Consider the following 22,388-nt stretch of genomic DNA (forward strand, 5'->3'; position numbering starts at 1 on the left):
AAGAATAGTGTTATTGTTGTGCTATACTTGACCAAGTCTTTCAGAAGCTTTAAGAATTGATTGGCAGAACGATATTGGAAAAATATCTGAGATGAAGGCTGAAAAAACCTTAGAATGTTGTAATCAGAGTTACGTGGGTGATTTTCAAGGGAGTTCAGAAGATCAGAATGCCAATGGGAATGTGAACAGTAAAGACAGGGTTCATGAGGTTTCAGATGAAAATGCAGAATCTGTTGAGATTTGTACTGGAGGCCACATGTATTAGGAACTGAACTACAGGCCCTCTTATAGTTAGCCAAGCCTATTTTAATTCTTGGTGGAAGGTTCCATGTCTCAATAACTCCAGCATTCTGTATTCCTATAAAACCTGCATCATGTAAATGATGCCACGGTGTGCTGCCAGCTTAAGCAATAGCCAAACTTCTTATGCCTTCAGCTACAACAGCCTCTGTATGTGTGGGTAGCTAATCCTGGTAAAATCAATCCTGGAAAAAAACAACTTTCTAGGTACTCTTGTTGTTGAAGAATTTGTCTCCATTTTGCCTATATCCTGAGACTTTCTGTGAAGCTAAATTTAAATGTGATGGAAAAATTAATCCATTGGAGAAAATTTCAAAGGCAGCATGATATTCAGGAAATGGCATAGGTTTATTCTGGTTCCTTTTAGCCAAAGTTACTATGATAACGAGGAACAGAAAGCAGAGAGCAAAAGGATTTTAAAAGCTTACAGTTTGGCCAGAAAATTGCATGCAAAATTAGTACCAAGGAAGATTTGGTTATTGAAAAGATTACAGAACCTAATGAGAAACTAAGTACTTTGTACAGAGAAAATAGATGGCTTGAGGGCATCTCTTTTTTTGTGCCTCAGAAGTCAATATTTGTTTGCTCAGCTGGGTTTTGGGCTTCCTTTAGCTTCATCCTTGTTTTCTATGTCTTTATTCCTCCATGTTGGAATGTAATTACTCACTCTGTACCATTAAATATTGGATGTATGTAACCTGATTTTGATCATTACACTGGCTCATAGCTAAGAGTTTGCTTTGAGTCTCAGATAATTCTTTAGATTTGGACTTTGGGGCAATGTTGAAACTCTTGATTATGGGGACTGCTGGAAATGGACTGACTGCATGAATCTTACATTGTGAGATGGGTAAGAGATTTGGGGGCCAGGGGTAGAAGGTTATGGTTTGATAAAGATGTGTTCATTAATACAGGAATGTTCAGAAGTGAAATGATTATATGGAGAGCTGTAAACTCATCAGGGAATTAATACATTGGTGGCTTAATAATTTGAATGGATTAGTGTGTGTTAACTGTAGAAAGGTGAAGTGTGACTAGAGTTCATAGGTTACTGGTGTATGCCATTGGTAATTATATTTTGTCCCGGGATCTCTTTCTCTGCCCCCCTCCCTTTCTCCCTTTCTGCTACCCAGCTGTCTTAAACTAAGTAGCTCCCCTCTACCAAACCTTTCTGTGATAATGTTATGCCTCACTTCAAACCCAGAATAATGGACTCATCTAACCTTGGATTGACTCTGAATCCATGAGCCTTAATAAACTTTTCCTTCTCTGAATCATGGTTCTTAGGTATTTTAGTCACAGCAACAAAAAGCTGACTAACATGAATATCTATTCTCTTCAAATTGGCTCATAGATTCTATATAATTTCAATCAATTTCTCAAAATTTTTTTTTAAAGAGAGAGTGAGAGAGAGAGGGGGACAGAGAGAGAGAGAGAATTTTAACACTTTATTTAGTTCTCCGCGGACACAACATCTTCGTTTGTATGTGGTGCTGAGGATCGAACCTGGGCCGCATGCACACTAGGCGAGCGCGCTACTGATTGAGCCACATCCCCAGCCCCTCAACATGTTTTTAATAAGTGAAAATTCATATTGAAATACTAAAGACCTAGAAAAGCCACCTAAACAAACTTATGAAAAGAATAAAATGAGAGGATGGATAGCATCTGATTTTACTTATTTAAAAGCCACATTAAAAGGCTTCATTTATTATAACACTTATCATAAATTATTACATTGCTATAAAAATTAAAAAAAAATTATATCTTTGCATCCAAATGGGGACTTTAGAGATATATAAATATATATGATTTCAACAAAGGTGCAGAGGCAATTTAGTGAAGAATTGATAATCTTTTGCATAACCTGTGGTGGAAACTTGATAGCCATATACAGATAAAGGAAGTTACTCTGACATTGTATACGAACATTTACTTAGTATGAATCATGCCTAATTTTAAATCTAAGTCTATAATTTCTAAATGAATACTGGATTAGAGGAAGCATTCTTAGATACAGTTTCAAAATGATGACCCAATTAAAATATATATATGCACATATGTATATGTGTGTGAGTATGTATGAATATATATATATATATATATATATATATAAAGAATATTTTATCAAAAGCAAAAACTCTTTGCAAGCACTGTCAAACAAATGAAAACTTCAGGGAATAAATGGAAGAAAAAAATACATTCTGAGCACATCTGCCAATGATTGGGAATATATAAAGTAATATTAAAATTTTTAATAACAAAAACAGAATTAAAATGGACAAATATTAGAAATGTTCACCAAAAGAATAGATGAAACCTAAACAACTGACACAGGGTAATTTCATAGACCCTAAGGAAATGTACACTACGATGTGCCAGCTTATAAAAATTAGGATAACAAAACAAAACAATGACACACTACCACAAACATTACTTAGAATGACTCAATTAAGTAGTTGATAATACAAGTGTTGACAAGGATGTGGAGAAACTACCTCAAATACCAGTCTCAAACTATTTTGTTGGGAATATATGATGTTATAATAAAACAAGTCTGGTGATTTCTTGAAAAATTAAGTATACACCTTGCATAGGATCCAGTGATTCTAATCCTTAATACTTAAATAGTGTTACCAAAAATGTATATGTTTTTGTAGTATAGTTAAGGTCTGGCATAGTGATGCTAACTGCTTCACTCTTCTTGCTAAGGATTGCTTTAACTATTCTGGATCTCTTATTTTTCCAGATGTATTTCATGACAGCGCTTTTTCTATTTCTATGAGGAATGCCATTGGTATTTTGATTGGAATTGCATTAAATCTGTATAGTGCTTTTGGTAGTATGATCATTTTGACAATATTAATTCTGCCTATCTAAGAGCAAGGTAGATCTTTCCATCTTCTAAGATCTTTGATTTCTTTCTTTAGCATTCTGTAGTTTTTGTTGAGAAGTCTTTCACCTCTTTCATTAGGTTGATTCCCAAGTTGTTTTTTCTTTTTCTTTTCTTTTCTTTTTTTTTTTTTGAGGCTATTGTAAATGAAGTAGTTTTCCTCCTTTCCCTTTCAGAGGATTTGTCTCTGACATACAGAAAAGCCTTTGATTTATGGTAGTTTATTTTATATCTTGTTATTTTACAGAATTCATTTATTAGTTCTGGAAGTTTTCTGGTGAAAACTTCTAGGTATATAGAATCATATGCTCAGCAAATAGTGGTAATTTGAGTTTTTCTTTTCCTATCCATATCCTCTTAATTTCTTTTTTCTGTCAAACTGCTCTGGCCAGTGTTTTAAGAACTATGTTAAATAGAAGTAGTGAAAGAGGGCATCCCTGTCTTGTTCCAGTTCTTACAGGGTATGCTTTCAATTTTTCTACATATAGAATGATGTTGACCTGGGGCTTAGCATAGATAGCTTTTACAATGTTGAGAAATACTCCTGTTATGCCTAGTTTTTCTTGTGTTTTGAACATGAAGTTGTGGAGCCAATATGGAAAGCAGTATGGAGATTCCTTGGAAAACTGGGAATAGAACCACCATTTGACCCAGCTCTCCCACTCCTAAGTCTATATGCACAGTACTTAAAAACAGCATACAACAGAGAAACAGCCACATCACTGTTTATAGCAGCACAATTCACAATAGCTAAACTGTGGAATAAACCTAGAGGAATGGATAAAGAAAATGTGGCTTATATACACAATGGAATGTTACTCAGCAATAAAAGAATAAAATCATGGCAAATCATGGAATTTGCAGGTGAATGGATGGAGTTAGAAAATGTAATGATAAGAGAAGTTAGCCGAACCCCAAAAACACAAATTCCAAAAGTTTTCTCTGATATAAGAAGGCTGATACATGGATTCAGAGAGGGAGAATGGGAGGATTAGAAGAACTCTAGATAGGGCAAAGGGGTAGAAGGGAGGGGGAATGGGGGTAGAAAAAGATGATGAAATGAGATGGACCTCATTACCCTGAATACATTATGAAGACACAAATGGTGTGAATATACTTTGCATACAACCAGAGATATGAGAAATTGTGCCCTATATGTGTAATGTGAATTGTAATGCATTCTTCTGTCATACATAACAAAATAGAATTAAAAAACAAATTTAAAAAAGTATTGCATTGAATTTACTTTTTTGCCCATAATTTTTAGTAATGCAGCATCATTGTATATATGGTTGGAGTTTTTTTTTTTTTTTGCAATGAACTATCTATTCAAAAAAAGTATGTATTTTTTAAAAGATTTGTTCAGAAATGTTTATATTAACTTATGTGTAGTAGCTGAAAACCTGAAATAACCTAAATGTTTACTATTTTGATTGGGATTTGATTGGAATTGCATTAAATCTCTATAGTGCTTTTGGTAGTATGGTCATTTTGACAATATTAATTCTGCCTATCCAATAGCAAGGTTACAACTTTTCATCTTCTAAGGTCTTCTTTGATTTTTTTCTTTAGTTTTTGTTGTAGAGGTCTTTCATATCTCTTGTTAGGTTGAAGTGAATAAATGGAGAAATGAATAAATTGTGGCATGGTCACACAATGCGATCCTATCTAGCAATAAAATGGACAAACAAAATATACAAAAGCATAAATAATTCTTAAAATAATTATGGTGAGTGGAAGAGGCAAGTTTTCATTTTTTTAAAATGTGAGTATACACACACATATGTGCATCTTTCATACCAACTTTTTTGTATAATTTCACTTACATTTCAAATTAGTAACAATCATATCAGTGGGTTCTAAGGCAAATGAAGGAGAAGCACAGAGGGTCAGGAGGGAAGAATTGCAAAGCAACATTAGGAAACTTTTAGGGGTGTTGATGTTCCATATCATGTGTTTATTGAGGATTCAGTCATCTAAATATATCAAAGCATTATAGGTGGTACACTTTAAATATATCCAGTTTTTAATTCCAATTTCACATCAATATGGAAATGTAAATAAGGCTCCAGTACTTTCTGCTCCCACCCCCTGTGAAAGTGAAATAGAGTGAGGAAATATTTCAGTCTTCTATTCTAACTCTGTATCAAAACCTCTTAACCCCTAAACTCTGCTGAATCACAATACCACAGTCATGGGATAGAAAAATAATCAGTACCTTTTGGCACTCTTTAAGCCATGAGTTCCTAGCAAATCACTCTTGAAAAGTGGGAACCTGAGGTCTCAGTGAGTTCTTGCCTCTCACAGTCCTTTCCATTTATCACTGTCCACTCACACAGGCGGTGTAGAGAGTAGTTACAGCATTATGTTGATGGCTAAAAGTCCTTTCTTCTCAAAACTTACACCTATGGTGCTGTGACTAGGACAACAATGAAACTGCAATTGCTAAGACACTTTTTTTCTCTCTCTAGACATTCAGACAAGAAAACAGAGTATGCCCTTGCTGGTGATTGTTTAGACACCCCTATACAGCAGTTTATACTAAAAAAAAAAATGTTAAAACAACGGAAATTTCATGTTTGTCATTATTTCCACTACTTCCAAGATTTCAATAAATATCATCAGGCTGCCTGAAAGCTTATGAGATTTATTTGAGTGAGGAGTATACATCATTATGTGTCTTTTGAGCTTCTGATGACGAGATTTTAGCAGATCGGATCTGATTTATAGGAAGGACCTACACCCTGGATAATGAAACATAGCCTATTAAAGCCTATTAAATAAACAGGGGCTATAATGCAATGCCATAACAAATCATTTTGACATGTTTTAAAAATATAAGGGGCTTCTTCAAATATCATCAGGAATAAGTCATTTAGTGCTTCAGGTTCATACATCAATGCAGCTGCTGTCAGTATGAAAAATTGGACTTTTTGTTTACTTAAAATTTGAAATGCCATGATTTGGTAGCTGAAAAATGAGGCGGGAAAAATGAATGTCCTTCTGTTTGTGAAAAATGGTGGTTTTATTAGAGCAAATTGGGGAGGAGGATAGAGTGCTCATCTACTCTGGTTGAAATGTTCACAGGGGAAGAAATGTAACAATATATAAGTGGCCACTGGGGACAAAAGCAGCAGAATCACTGAGGCAGCTGATGACAACAGGAGCCAAGGATACTGCTTGAGCCCAGAGCTGACCCACCTCTTGGTCCCTATGCACACATAATGAATAAATGCATCTTGAAGTAAGACTCATATTTCATTGCTGCGTGAGACTCCCCAGTTAGACTGCATCTGTTAATAATAAAAATTTTCCTTCTGGAATGAGAGTTTAATAGTTCTTGTTCATGCTTTAAATAGGAGATCACAGCAATAAATCAGCATTATGATTTTAGTAGGTAGTAGCATATGAAATATAATATATTATTTCTGACATTTAATTTGGTCAAAATTAAGTTAAAATATTCACCCAAAGGGACAGATTGATAAAGTAATGATTATAAGTATATAATCCCAAGAAATTTTGTACTTTGAGCATTCTGGAAGCACCATTAAATTTAACACACAAATTATCTTAATTGAAATAATGAGAAAATATTAAATTATTTTATTCAAAGCTGTCTATTACAAATACAATTTATTCCCTCAGTAAACATCACACACTTACTGTGTTTTGTAGCATGTTTTCATTTATATTAACACATTTTATTGTTATAAATGTATGTTTATTATCCAATGAATATTTTTAAGGATAAACACTTGCATTTAAGGTTTCAGATGACTTATCTTAATTTTGGCATCATCAATGTCAATTCAATTAATTTACTTCCCTTTTCCCTATCCATATAAGAACATGCATAGGAATACACAGACAAATACACACACACACACATACACACACCCACACAACACACGCACATACACATCAAAATGACCAGAGACAATTCACCTCATATAGCTATATATAAATTCAAATAATGTAGATTAAATAGTGTGTTCTCATACCATATAAATATATAGAAAAAATAATTAAAAGCTCTTTGAAAGCAAGTTCTTTTCTGACTTGTCTTTTATATGTACCCATACTAAATGCAACATATTACAAACAATAGATTTTCAATATGCAGTCATTGAAATAAAATAAATAAATAAAAATGGTAATTGAGCATTAATACAGACAATGTTGATAGTGTGATGGGATCAGTTTCATAACTCATGGATTCTTCTAGATCAGCATGTAACACATTCTCTTTCCAAAGAGAAAAAAAAATTTATACTCCCAGTGATAGATAGGTATATAACTCACTCTATACATCCTTGATAATTCTAGGTTTCTGAAAAGTACACTTTTAAGCTTCAGAAATAATATTTTTATTACTATATGTTATGGTTTGGATGTGAGTTCTCCCCCAAAAGTTCTAAGGAAAATGTTTCATGAAATAAGATGTACATAGTTTTACCAAACATTCCAAAGATCAATATTTAAAACACTTAATGATAGCCACTACACTAAATATTTTCTCATTTGCTAAGATCAAATTACGTAAATTTTTAACAATTGGTATCAATGATTTTAATATTATGCTAGTCAAATTAAAATCATATTACTTTTATCAATATAATTTCTTTTGGTTAAATAAATAAGTGCCACACAGTTCTCATTACTATAATTCTATATCTTAACTGTGAGGGAATATAAATCCTTCTGCTTTATCCTTTTTCCTAATGATTATCTTGATAATTCTTGAGTGTTTGCATGACTAAGTAAACTTTGTATTCTGATAAACAATTACTGCAAAAGAAAAATAGGGCTGAATTTTGGCTCAGTGGTAGAATGCTTGCCTATCAGATGTGTGAGGCACTGGGTTCGATTCTCAGCACCAAACAAAAATAAATAAATAAAATAAGGTATTGTGTTCATCTACAACTAAAAAAAACACATTGAAAGAAAATAGTGAGATTAGTTTGAAACTACATATTATATAATAATATACTCATATAAGAGAAATTATTATCTTTATAATAATATAGTCTAGCTGGGCACCATGGCATACACCTATAATCCCAGTAGCTCCAGAGGTAGAGGCAGAAAGATTGCAAGTTCAAAGCCAGTCTCAGCCAAAACAAGGTGCTAAGCAACTCAATGAGACACTTTTTCTAAATAAAATAAAAAATAAGTTTGGGGATGTGTCTCAGTGGTTGAGTGCCCCTGAGTTCAATCCCTGGTACCCTTCCCCCCAAATAATAAAAAAATATAGTCTGACAAGTCATGAATATAGCACATTCATGTGTTTATTTATATCTTTGTTAATATCAGTGACTAATTTTTAAATTTTTCACTGTGAAGATTTTATAAGTTTTAAATTAGATTTATTTTAATACATTTGATGTTTGTCAATATAATTTTGAATATATTGCCTATTATGCAGACACTAAGAAAATTATACAGATTCCAGACAAAACAGACTATAAGGCAAGAAGCATTGTTAGAGTAAGGAATATTTGATGATGATGCAAGGGTAAATCTATGGTGTAACAATCCTAAATATGTGTAGTTTCCATATATGCTAAAATTATTTTAAATAAGAAATCAAGACATCCAAAGTGCTATCATAAAGTTTAGTATATATCTTCAATGGCTAATAGAATAAACACATATTATTATAAGAATGTTGCATAGTTGAATAAATAATATTCTAATTCACAAATAATAAATAGCTCCTCATAATGGTGATAATATTTACATTATTTTCACTTCACACAGATCACTTAGCAAAACTGATCATAAAACAATTTTTAAAAAGCCTTAAAACTAACTCTATTTCAGAGTATAACCTCTGACAACAAAGCAATTAACCAAGAAGCCAGCAATAAAAGATAACAAGAAAAATGCTATTTTATAAAAGTTCAATAATTTTTTACAATAAATTGTGGGTCACAAAAGACATCAAAGTAGGCATTTTAAAGGATATTTTTATTTGAATGACTTCAAAACACTAAATATAGAGAGATATTTCTGGTGCTCATGAAAATAGTTTGAGATTTGTGAGACAACATAATAATGCTTCAATTGAAAAGAAATATAGCTTTAAAAATTTTAAGATAACAATTTTTCTGAAAAGAAAGTTATTTTTATGATTATATAAAATGTCACTCCAAGACAACATGCAATTCTGTTTTCTTCTTCATTAATGTTATTTATTTAACTCCAAGATAAGTTTGTACTACCACTTCCATATTCCTAGATTATTAATGTGTACAGACTTCTGCTAAAATATTTGAATTTGTATAGGTAAATATTTCACATAACTTTCTACTCTAGTAATCAATTGGTATTGCCATACATTGTTAGTTTTTCTAATCCCATAATCAAGCAAAGTACCCTGTAAGATAAATAATAAATCTTAGTCAATGACAGGTATTAAAACACTCATGCCTGTGGATTTAGAAAGAAACCAGAGACAGTAAAGTGAAAGTATCACATGCAGCCATGGAAGGGGAGTACAGGAGATTTACTATGCTGAGGACTTCAGTATTCTTAAATTTGGCATAAAATTTCCAGGAATTCATATATACTTATTCAAAATGTAATTCGAGTAGGTAATTGGGTTTGCTGTACAGGAATGTAATACTGCTGAATTACCTTAATGGAAACATCCTGGGAAGATCAATTTTAAAACTAGGAACAAGTGTGCATACAAAAGACATAAGCTAGGAAAGGTAACTCCAGTTACAAATAGCAGTTCTAACTTTGGCAAGACAAATGGAGAGTATTTGAGCCAAAGTTGCTAAGCTAAGAGATTCCTTGTCACAAAAATTGGACTTCATTAGTTCATAAGCTGAAATCTGTGATTGGTTGAGAAATGTGACTTCTCAATAAACATCATTGGTTCATACAGAAAGATAGGAACTGGGCTGTTAACTGATTATGCGGCTCATAGCTGACATAAATGGTACATTTCCAAAACTTCCAGACTTATTCAGTTCACATTAGAATTAGAAAATTAAGACAAAAGAAACAAAATGGTGCACCTCTATACTCTTTGTTATATCAAATTATTGGAACAGTAAGAATAAGGTCTTCCAATGTTACTTCTTAGAATTATATTGTAAACAGAGTATACTTATTCAGTTGTCAATTTATGTCAAACTGAACCATCATGAACAATGGTGTGAAAACTGAAAATAGTTTTAAAATGATGACATAGAAAGATAATGATATAGAGATGAGTCAATGGTGATATATATTTCTGTAAAATCTCTTTCCTCCCAATATTTAGTTGGGTAAAACTTGCTACATTTCCTCAAGATTCAAACATGTGTGGTTATCACAAAAAAGCGGGGGGGGGGTGGAATCTAAAAATAATAGAAGGGAGAACAGTAAAGTAGAAGAATGGGATCAAGTGGAAGGGATGAGGGGACAGAAGAAGTACCAGAGAATGAAATCTACCAAATTATGCTATGTCCACCTATGAATATACCACATTGAATGCTCTTATAGATGTAATTAAACTACACTAATTAGTATACTAATAACAATTATTCTACAAAAATTGCAACTACCTACTAATTACATGAATATAGCTACTACAAAATTGCAGAAGATGCTATGCTTAACAATAATTTCTCCTTTCCATTTACACTGTTTTCAGTTCTACTTATTTTAGTGGCCTTTAGTTTGGAAGTACAAATTCCATAAGTTAGAAACACTTGCAGAACAGATGACTGGAAATTTTATCCTGGAACACACAAAAATGATTAAAACAAAGTGAAATAAAAATAAATAAATTTATTAAATTATAAAACTATAAAATGCATAGGTATCATTTTGCCCTGAACATAGTTTTATGCAGAGTTCAAATGGTGTTGCCAGAAATATTTTGGGGTTGTGTTACTATGATTTTTTATTGGTACATTGTAATTATTCCTAATTATGAAGTCAATTATTCTTTTCACATATGCACAATCATACTTGATCAAACAAATTCCCCAGTATCTCCCCTTTCACTCTCCTTCACCCTCCTTTGATCAGTTTGCTCTACTCTACTTATCTCCTTTCATTGCTATGATTATATTAATTAGTGCAGTTTAATGACATCAATAAGACCATCCCATGTTGTATATTCATAGGTGGTCATAGCATAATTTGGTAGATTTCATTCTCTAGTACTTCTTCTGTCACCTCATCCCTTCCAATTGATCCCATTCTTCTACTTTACTGTTCTCCCTTCTATTATTTTAAGATACTCTCCTTTTTTTTTAATTCCCTTTTTTCCCCTGCAGTACAAGAATCTGGATACTCAGGAAAGAATAACTATGTGTAACTTATATTCAAATGTATATGTAATAGGCAAAAAGAAAAAGAATTATATGTTTTATATATATTGCATAATACTAAGATACAGTTTCTGCATATGAGAAAAAAAAAACATTCAATTTTCTGGTTTATACTTTTGTAACTTTTTTTTCTGCTACAGGCGTAGACTACCAAGAACAGGGAATGATAGTCAAAACTAATTTTTACTGGTGCCCAGAAAATGTTTTTCTGTGTTTTGTTTGCTGAATATGTAATCTTACCTCTGAATCACTAACTTACATGCTGGAATTGGTTAAAAGTTCGAATTCATTGAACTTGATCTAAGAGTGAACAGAGGGGAGATTTCCCAAATAAGATTTTAGACATTAATATCAGAAAAAAAATGCTAAAAGATACTGGACAACTATAAAAATAAACAAAGTCCACTAAACTATGTAAATCTAGTTTATTATTTATTAAAGAAAATTATGATAAAAATTGATGAAAAAGAAAACATGGCATAAAATGTGTGAAGCAAATAAAGTCCTTTTCCAGACCTCTTCTTTAGGATTATTTTACATTGTCTTGCCTCCCTCTGTAGGTTTTGAGGAGCACATTGCATATGATTGACTGCCCTACATAAGTACTTATGTGTACCATTCAATGCTGAGAAAATAATCTATTAAAGAAACATGACAATCGTATCCTTGTTGTTATTGTTTGGAGGTTAGGTTTCCCCAAAAAGCTCATGTATGAGACAATGCAAAAAGGTTCAAGGAGAAATGATTGGCTTTTAAACTCTTAACCCACTCCTTTATTTAACCCCTTGCTAGGGATTAATTAATTGAGTGGTATCTGAAGTGAAAGGATGTGGCTGAAGGAGGTGGGAATTGGGGAATGGCTTTGGGTAAATATTTGTATCTGGCAAGTAGCTTCGTTCTCTGTTTCCTGATCACCGTGATGTGAGCTGCTTCCCTCCACCACACTTTCTTGCCATGATGTTCAGCCTCACCTGACCTTGAACCCCGAGGAATGGAGCTGGCCCTTTATGGACTAAGACCTCTGAAACTATGAGCTCTGGGATAAACTTTTCCTCCCTTACATTTGTTCTGGTCAGGTCCTTTAGTCACACCAGTGAAAAAGCTAAAATACTTGTATCATTAGAAAAAGACAAAAACAAATAATCAATAAATGGGCAACGACCTGAAGAGACACTTCTTAGAAGATGATATTGAATCAACCAACAAATACGTGAAAAAATGTTCATCATCACTAGCAATTAGAGAAATGCAAATCAAAACCACTCTAAGATTTCATCTCCCTCCAGTCAGAATGGCAGCTATTAGGCATACAAACAACAATAAGTGTTGGTGAGGATGTGGAGAAAAAGGTTCATTCATACACTGTTAGTGGGACCGAAAATATAGAAAGTAGTATGGAGATTTCTTGGAAACTTGACAATGGAGCTACCATTTGACCCAGCTGTGCTTTTCCTCGGTCTTTACCCAAAGGACTTACAAACAGCATACCACAGGAACACAGTCCCATTCAGTGTTTATAGCAGCAAATCCACAATAGCTAAACTGTGGAACTAACCTACAAACCCTTCAATAGATGAATGGATAAAAAAATGGGCATATATGTACAATGTAATATTACTCAGCAATAAAAGAGAATGCAATCATGATATTTGAAAGCAAATTGATGGAGCTAGAGAAGATAATGCTAAGTGAAGTTCGCCAATACCCCCAAAACAAATACCAAATGTTTTCTTTGATATAATGTGGCTGATTCATAGTGGGATCAGGAGCAGGAGCATGGGAGAAATAGACAAACTCTTGATAAAGCAGGGTGTAGGAGGGGAAGGGAGGGGGCTTTGGGTTAGAAATGATGGTGGAATGTGATGGACACCATTATCCAAAGTACCTGTATGAAGACATGAATTGGTGTGAATATATTATGTATACAACCAAAGATATGAAAAATTGTACTCTATATATGTAATAAGAATTGGAATGCATTCTGCTTTCATATATAAATTTTTAAAAATTACATAAAAAACAGTGTCAGAAGCACAGTGTGAAAATAAAAATGAAAATAAAAAAACAAAAATATACAAAATATTTTTATAAATGAATTATGAAGTCAGATCTATGAGTAAATATAAAACATTTTTTGAAAAGTCTTCAGTGTGAGTTCATGGTTTGTATTAATTCCAAATAAGCATCTATAGTTTAATCTGCTGTATAAGAATCTGGACACTCAGGAAAGAATAGCTATCAGGTAACTTATATTCAAATGTAAATGTAGCAATCAAAAAGAAAAGAAAAAGGGTTTTGTAGAGTTTGCATAATACTAAGATCTGCTCCACTATGTGTCCTGATATTTCTTTTTACATAGTACATATTATTTTGCAGTCCACAATTGCAAAACATATCACATAAAAGTATTTCAAATTCATATATTAATTATTCATTAACAATTCTTATTTAAATAGTTTCCTTTAATTCTCCTTTAAAAATTAATTTATAATATGACCTTAATTTGAAACAATAAAAAACAGGTGATTCTGATTTTGAATGTTTACCAAGGTGACAGAATACAAAGAAAACTACAAAAAGTAACTGGCTACCCATCATGATGAAATGAAACACAAGCCACTTGTCAATTTCCAATTAAGATTAAAGTCTATTTAATAAGAAAAGCTGTTATAGTGTTTTTGTCACTGTGTTGTTTTGCATATGTTATCTCAATAAGTTCTCACATCCTTTCAGCAAATTAATGTTTCCTTTGTAAAAGAGAACAAGCAAGCCTCAGAAAAATGAAGATGGCTAATTTATTCATTCATTAGGCAACTTTAACACTATTTTTCATTGCTTAAATACATGGTGCAAGGTACTGTATACCTAGGGATATGTGATATTGAACAATTTTATAAGTTTATAACCAGTGGAATAAATATATAATAAAAAGAAAAGCAAGTAAATACATAATTATAACACATAGTGATTATACATGGAAAAACAGGCAAAAAGACAGAGAATAACTGGGACATAACTTACCATGTATTTTTTTTAAATGAACAACCTTCAAAATGAGAAATACCAGCCCATTATACCAAAAATCTGGGCCATAAGATATGCATATAATTTCCAAAATATTTGCTAGTTTGTACTTCCACAGGCAGGTCTGGCAGCTGTATTCCCCAAACAGCAATTGTTATTGTCAAATTTTTACCTATATAAATATTATATAAATGTATATCATATTGTCAATTGAGTTAGCATTTCCAACATTATTTGTGAAATTGGGCTTCTTTTCCCATGTTTCATGATCTTACATTTTTTCTCTTCTGTGAAACATCTAGCCAAACCTTTTGCTCCTTTATCAGTTGAAAGATATGGGCATTTTAAATTTTGGTGGTTTGATCTTATTTATATTTATAGTTTTTCTTTATCAGGCATCTCAAAATTGCAAAAATATTTCCTAGGATATAACGGATCTTTTTCCATTCTTTGTAATATCTTTTAATTAAAAGAAGTTCTGATTTTACTGCATGCATTTCCTTTGTTGCCTGTGCTTTATAAATTGTTGTGACAGTACAGCAGAAACAGGATCAACCTGACCCAAATTTTGGCTCAGATGCTTAGACTGCTGGTACCAAATACAAACCCTGGGGGTTTAAAAGACTTATTATCCACATAATGAGGCTTTCTGGGGAGGGGAGGAGAGGGGTGCATTCCCTAGGTATTCCAAGAATGACACAGGAAAAGCAGAGTGTTGCACAAGTGGCAGGTGGATACATGGTGCACAGAGACTTGAATGTTTGCATAATCAGAGAAGAGTGCCAGGCTTCTTTAACAATTTGTCCAAATGTGAAGTGTAGGGGATGGAGGGAGAAGTGAAACTTAAAAGCAGCTAGCACTTAAAATTGACCATAAAGATATTTCCTACAGTTATTCTAAACTTTTCCTATTATTGCTTTTACTTTTATTATTTCTTCTACTTGGATTTAACTTTTATATATTTTGTGAGGAAGTACTGTAATATTGCTTAAACATATAGACAGCTAACTCTCTAAAATAATCCTTTTTTCCAGAGATATAATGCCATATCTGCTAATAATGAATTTTCATATGAAAATGGGCTTCTTTTTTGGATTCATAATCCAGTCTATTTAGGTATTGCTTTCCTTGTCTGAAAACTGGAAATGACCCCAGCCAACAATGACCTAGAAACCATGTGTTTGTCTTTTCCTCTATCTTGGCATCTCAATTCTGTAATTCCATTTTTCAATAGCTTTCTATTTCCTTTTAAATGAACACTTTTTAAATTTTTCATAGGTTTTCTGATTGTTCTTAGCAGGAATATTGATCTAACACAAACTTTTCCTTTCATTTATTTCTAATTAGAATGTTCCTTATTATTTCCCCCCTTTTTATTTTAGCCATATTCAACATACTTATTTTGTGCTTTGTGCCTTTTAATTCTGACATGAGATTTCTTACATATCTGGTTCAACTGGCCTTTAATTCTGTTGACTCTTGCTTATGGTACTGTTATCCATGTGTAGTTTAGAATTTTGTTTTGTTTTATTGTTCAAATATAGCCTGGGCTTCTATTGATAGCATATATTGGTAATTAAAAACTAATATACTGGGACAGGTTAAATACATATCTGGTTTTACAAACATTGTAGACAAAAAAAAATGTGAATGTGAACTGAAAATCAGTTTGAGACCAACTTGAAATATTTCTTTAAAAGGTTTTTTGTTTGTTTGTTTGTTTGTTTGCTTTGTTTTGTTTTTAATGGTTTCTCTCTGCAATTCACGATTTGGTTACATTCTACTTTTATACTGATGGTGTACTAATTTCAGGACTCAGATTTCTGCAAGTATTTCTTCTTGGATCTAACACCCTGCATAGTCCCTGACATCTTCCCTCCTCATATTCCTCAAATGGAAATCCACCTTTTTAACCCTGAGGAAAACATCAGAAAGACCCACAGTGAGGAATATGATATACCACCTGAGGAGTACTTACCAAAATCAAGGTCATCAATAATAAGGAAAGTCTAAAAATATCATTATGTAATTGAACACCTATATAAGAGGCAACTTGAATATTTTACTTACAAATAACCTACCCTATTTTCCCCTAAGCAACTCAGTGATACCATGTCTTCTACATAAAATTTTTTAAAAAGGCTGAGTATATGGTTCAGTGACTAAGCGCCCCTGGTTCAATCATTGGCACCAAAAACCAAAAACAAAAACAAAAACAAAAACAAATACTTTCACTATTTTCAACATATTTTAATCATATTGTAGCTTAATAATGCATGATTTACCTGTAATCAGTACTTTAATACAAATTCTTATTCAGAATAAATGCTGTACAAAACATTATTAAATGTTTTAATTAAGTGAGATACTGGATGATAAATTTAATATATCCTAAGCTATCATTATCACCCCAATGAATGTTTCCAAAATAATGAATTTGATCATAGGATTGAATAAAAATATTTTTAAATAAATTATATTCTAAGATATAAACATAAATTCTAAAAACTCATGTTCTTAAAGTTCAGCCTATACTTAAACTTCTAAACAAGAACACTGAGCAATCTCTGACTACAACTAAGGGAATAGTTGAAAAATCTCTGTCATTGAGGAAATTGCAGAGATATTATAGAAGGTGCTTATATAGTATTTTTTTTAATTTTATGCATCATTTACTAGTCTAGTACTATATCCTTCTGTGCTCAAATAAAATCTTTATTTAACCAAACATATTCCTTAGTGCTATATGAAGTGCAAAATAGTTTATCATAACACTAACATGAATATAAATTTAAGCACATATTGAAAAGGGGTATCATATTTTGAAAGCAAATTCAAAAAGTCACATTTCTAGCACAGGACTAAATATTATAGATTCTAATACTGGTTTAATAGAATTCATTTTCAGACTAATAAGAAATGTGACTGTGGTAAAGCTAGTAATTAAGAACAAATGTCCAATGATTGTATTTTAGGTGCAAGAAATCAGAGCTAGTAGAAAATTCTCAACTTTATTTAAACTCTTTTTATTTAAATGGAAGAGCAGTTAAGTTATTTATAAGGTGAACATCTTTCCTTTTCATACATTGTTATGATACATGAAATGTGCCAAATCTGATGAAAAAAAATTTTATGGTGTCAACATTACCATTAAATTTATTTTCTTTTAAATATACTTCCTGTTAGATTCAGAGTCCTTCTCTGGAATTATGATGTGATAGTCTTTTGTTCCTGCAAGTGGCATTACCCTAGGGCTCATATCACTGTTTGCCTTGTTAACTTATTTTGTATTGCAAATCTCATGCTAGCTGTGAATCCAGGTACATTTTTCCCCCTTAAGCACTATAAGCTTTATAAAATGAGTTGTAATTCAGGCTGCTTAACATATTTTGAATGCTTACAATTTTAGACTTTCAACAGAATCAGAAATACATTTCATTTGCTTACACTCATTTTATAAAAACAAATAACCCTGTGGCCTTAAATAACAATCTCACATTTAGACAATTTGTTATCGGAACTTGTATTATTACTGTCAGTACAATAGGGCTGTGTTTAAAAAAAATATGGTTTTCTTAATTGTCAGCTCATATCCAAACTAAAATATACCCTTAACTCTTGTTTTAATTAGCTATATTTTTAGATTAAAACAATAGTGTGATTCATTTGGACTGCATGAATGATTCTTGCATATTATTTTAGCATGTTATAATCTAAGCATTTGGCAATTTCCTAGGAGACACAGAATCATAAATCTGTTGATTTTATCATTTTATTTTTTAAACAGATGCATTTTAAAATCTTCAGTATTAAAATTAAACTTTACCAAATTAATGAGAAAAGTCAAATAAATAATATAATTTCCTTTAATGATTGTTATCTTTGAGAAGCCTAATTTGAAATCTATAGGGATTACAGCTTGCCATTTTGTAGCTGGATTTTCTTCCCCTTTATCACAAAAACCAGAACTGAAAATATCTAGAGGGATATTCAAGTATAAGTAAGAAAATTAAGTCACTTTTTAAATTGTTTTTATTTGTTCTAATTAGTTACATGTGACAGTAGAATGCATTTGTATACTTTGATACATTTTTTAAGTTCTAGTTTTGTTATAAAGGGGAAGAAAGTCAATTTAGAATTCCTAAATATTTTGTTTTGATATATATTTTTTCACATATATCTTATATATATGTTTTATATATGTATCACAAAAATGTAAACTTCATATAAACATATATTTATATAAATTAAACTATATATAAACCACTATTTAGGAATTTGAAGAGAATCTTTATTTCAACAATGTCATTTCTGAAGTTTATTTTAGTAGTTGACATACAATGTGGAAATTAAGGAGTAAATTAATTTATATTGTTCATTTACTTTATCTCTTTCCTTACTTCCTGCTTATTTACACTCAATTTTTTTGCCAAAAAAATGACAATTACCTTCAAAATTAAGTTTTATTTTTGGTTTTAAATATAACTATTTCTCATTCATGTAAGTCTTATGTCTAATAAGCACAATTTTGAGTTACCATTATTTTCCTAGAAAATAAAGAAAATCTATTAAAAGAAAAAATAATTTTTAAACTGATATTAAATCTTCCATAGTGTTGTTTATTAGGAAATCTAATATCATTTCAATGTTAACATTCAATAACTTGAGAAATATCTTATTAGTTAGGTGCACAATTATCCTAAAAAGTAAACAATTATATTCATTATGTAAACAAATATTAGTCCCATAAACAAAATAAAGTATGAAGTACATATGTAACTTTAAGTTGTTCAGAGAATATGGGTCATTTATAGCTAGTGCTGTACTTTTGAACAGACATACAGGTTAAAGAATCAACTCTAATTTATAAATTTATTTTAAATGTAATAAACAAATCTGGTTTGGGTTCAGATACTTCCAATATGACACTTCAGTGTCTCTTACCTCCACCTGTCAATAACTGCTTTACTGTACAACTCTGCAGCTATTCTAATTTTACTTTGGCAGAAAATATAGGGACTCCCTTTATAGGTGCCAGGAGGCATTTATTGAGTTATGTTTCCAGGCTTTATTTTGACCACAAAGGCTTGAGATATCTGAGGACCTAGTTGGAAGTCATCCTATGGAAATAACAATAATGATAACAATGATAGTAATAACAACAACAATAACAAGTGCTATGGAATTAACACTCTAAAGGAGCAAACACATCTATTTGGATCAGGAAAGTTTGTTGACAGTTCTTTTTTATCCCTTCCTTCCATGCTTCTTCTTGGATTTCCATTTCAGAAAACAGTTTCCCAAGATACAATAAGCATATGCATTTGGTTCCATGTGGTGGCGGCAGCTCAACACACTATTCATTTATTAACCTCATTCTTTTTTTGCTTTGCTCCTTCTTTCTCACTTCTTCTCCAGGATTGCACTTCCTATTAAAGAAATTGTATCTAAATTTATGCCTTAACTCTGATGTCTGGTGGACCCAAATTAACTAAATTTTCCAAGTCATTTTTCCATTCTAATATTAGGGTAGAAAATTTAAAGTTCAAAAGTTTATCATGATGTTATATATTCCAAGTAATATGACTACTGTGTAAACATTATCTTAGAATTTATTATTTTTGAAAAATCAGCCAACAGTTGTAAACAGGTCTCTGTTTGGGGGTATTTATAAGTCTAAGGAGTATTCATTTTGACATCACTTTAAGACTATAAATATAATAAGGCATTTGGAGCAAAAATTCATATTTTTCTGCCATGTCAAACAAAATAATTAAGTAGTTTTAAACCACTATTACTTGAAAAGACAATATCATTACTTGGAAATAATAGCTTTTCAATGACCATAATATTAAATAATGTTCAAGAAGCATTTCAGGATTAAATTGGAAAGTATATTTCATGCTATAATACATAATAATACTTAATTTTTCAAATTTCTGATACTTGGGCAAGTAAACTAAAGAAATAGGGTTAGCCATCATTGGTAAACTTTGTAATAAATCACTTGTATATAAAATATTCAGCATATGTTGGGCTGTGCAAACTGGCAAGTGCTCAAAGTAAAAATTGCCAAATGTTTTAGGGTTATTTCCTTTAATTAATACCGAAATGGGTATTTGATGTTTGTGCATGCCTAGAAACCTGCAGAACAAGTGCAAACTCATTTTATTTTAAAAAAAAATTTTCCTGTCTCTGTGGAGTTATGAAATTTAAGTGCAAACCTTGGAGGTTAAACAACTGTGTTTCAGATTATAGAGCATTACCATTTCATATGTGCACCCATTAAAAAATAATAATCAATACAAAGTCTTTTCTTTATTGTCAAATAAGAAACAGTAAATTAACTTTGCCTTTGAATTATGTGGAATTGAGTTATACAAGAAAACCTTGGCAATGTTCCTTCTTTTAATTAATGTTTTGTCAGATCATCAATCTTACTTTCTCCCTGTGTGTTAATACTCAATTTGTTTAGTATTTACTTAAGCCATATCTCTTTCCTAAAGAGGAATTCTTATCTAGTTAGTTAATATCTCTCTAAGCTGCATAACAAAGGCAGTGGGGATAATTTCCCACAATATTTAACAGTAAAATGAAGTTCCCAGTTCTCCAAACTGACATCTAGAGTGCTTTTTAAATTAATTTGGTTAATAACCTACACACAAGCTTTTCAATAACTATAACCTGTAGCATGATAAAAACAGTTGTTTGAAAGAATAATAACCTTAATATGACAAAAAATATGCTTTACAGTAGCTTTACAACCCTAAGGCAAATATTATTGCTCAGGAATAAAAACAGAGATGATTATTTCTCAATTTAATCACAAAATTGAAAAAAATGCTTTTTACCCTATGGTCATTGGCTTTGTCCATTTCAGAAGCTTTATATTGAAGATATTAGAAGGTGCAATTACCTCATGGATCAGTGACTACTAAGCTGATATGCCATTGATTTTCTACAGCATGAGGAGAGGCAGGGCAAAGCTTGAAGTGGATCAAATGTCTCAGCCCTGTTAGAAGGTCTTTTTTCCCCATGTCCTTGTTTGTATCTAGGCAGGGAAGAATCAACCAGATAGAAATAGTTTGGTAATATTTAGTCTACAAAAGCTAAGAAATGATGAAATTATATTTTAAGTGTGATTTTTATGCAGAATTGTATAGCAGTTCATTTATAGAGTTTCCTGGATCATTAGTAAAAAGAAAAAAAAATATTGACAAAGACTTAGGCATGAGCTTAGCTGCAAATACAAATGAATGAACTAAGCAGAGAATAGATGCTTGGTCTCTTAATTAAAAATTAGGAATTCAGTGATTCAAACATCATAAACTGCAAACTGACTTGGCATTTTGATAGTCACGTTGTATATATTAATCCTTTTAAGAGATTTAATCCAACCATTTTAAGTGGCATCACACACACACACACACACACACACACACACACACACACACAAATGGAAGATACAAAAGAATCAGAAGAGAAATGAATTTAAATTTATTTTTAAATAAATAAGGAAAATGCATAAGAATTACGACCAATATTGTGGAAAAAATTACCACTGTGAACTCAATCTAGACCTTAACAAACTCTTCAAGTTTCATCTTTCAAACTGAAGCAGTTTTCAGATCTGTTTTTTTTTCCTTTGAGAGTTTATTGACAAACCTTTCAGAATCTGAAATATCTCTCTCTCTCTCTCTCTCTCTCTCTCTCTCACACACACACACACACACACACACACACACACACACACAACCACTTTTGTGGAGGCATCTGATTTAATTAATATATTTAATAAATGCAATACTGATATTTTCTATATCAATGCGCTTTGC

This window comes from Ictidomys tridecemlineatus, chromosome 1 (genome assembly GCF_052094955.1).
Source record: "Ictidomys tridecemlineatus isolate mIctTri1 chromosome 1, mIctTri1.hap1, whole genome shotgun sequence".
NCBI lineage: Eukaryota > Metazoa > Chordata > Mammalia > Rodentia > Sciuridae > Ictidomys > Ictidomys tridecemlineatus.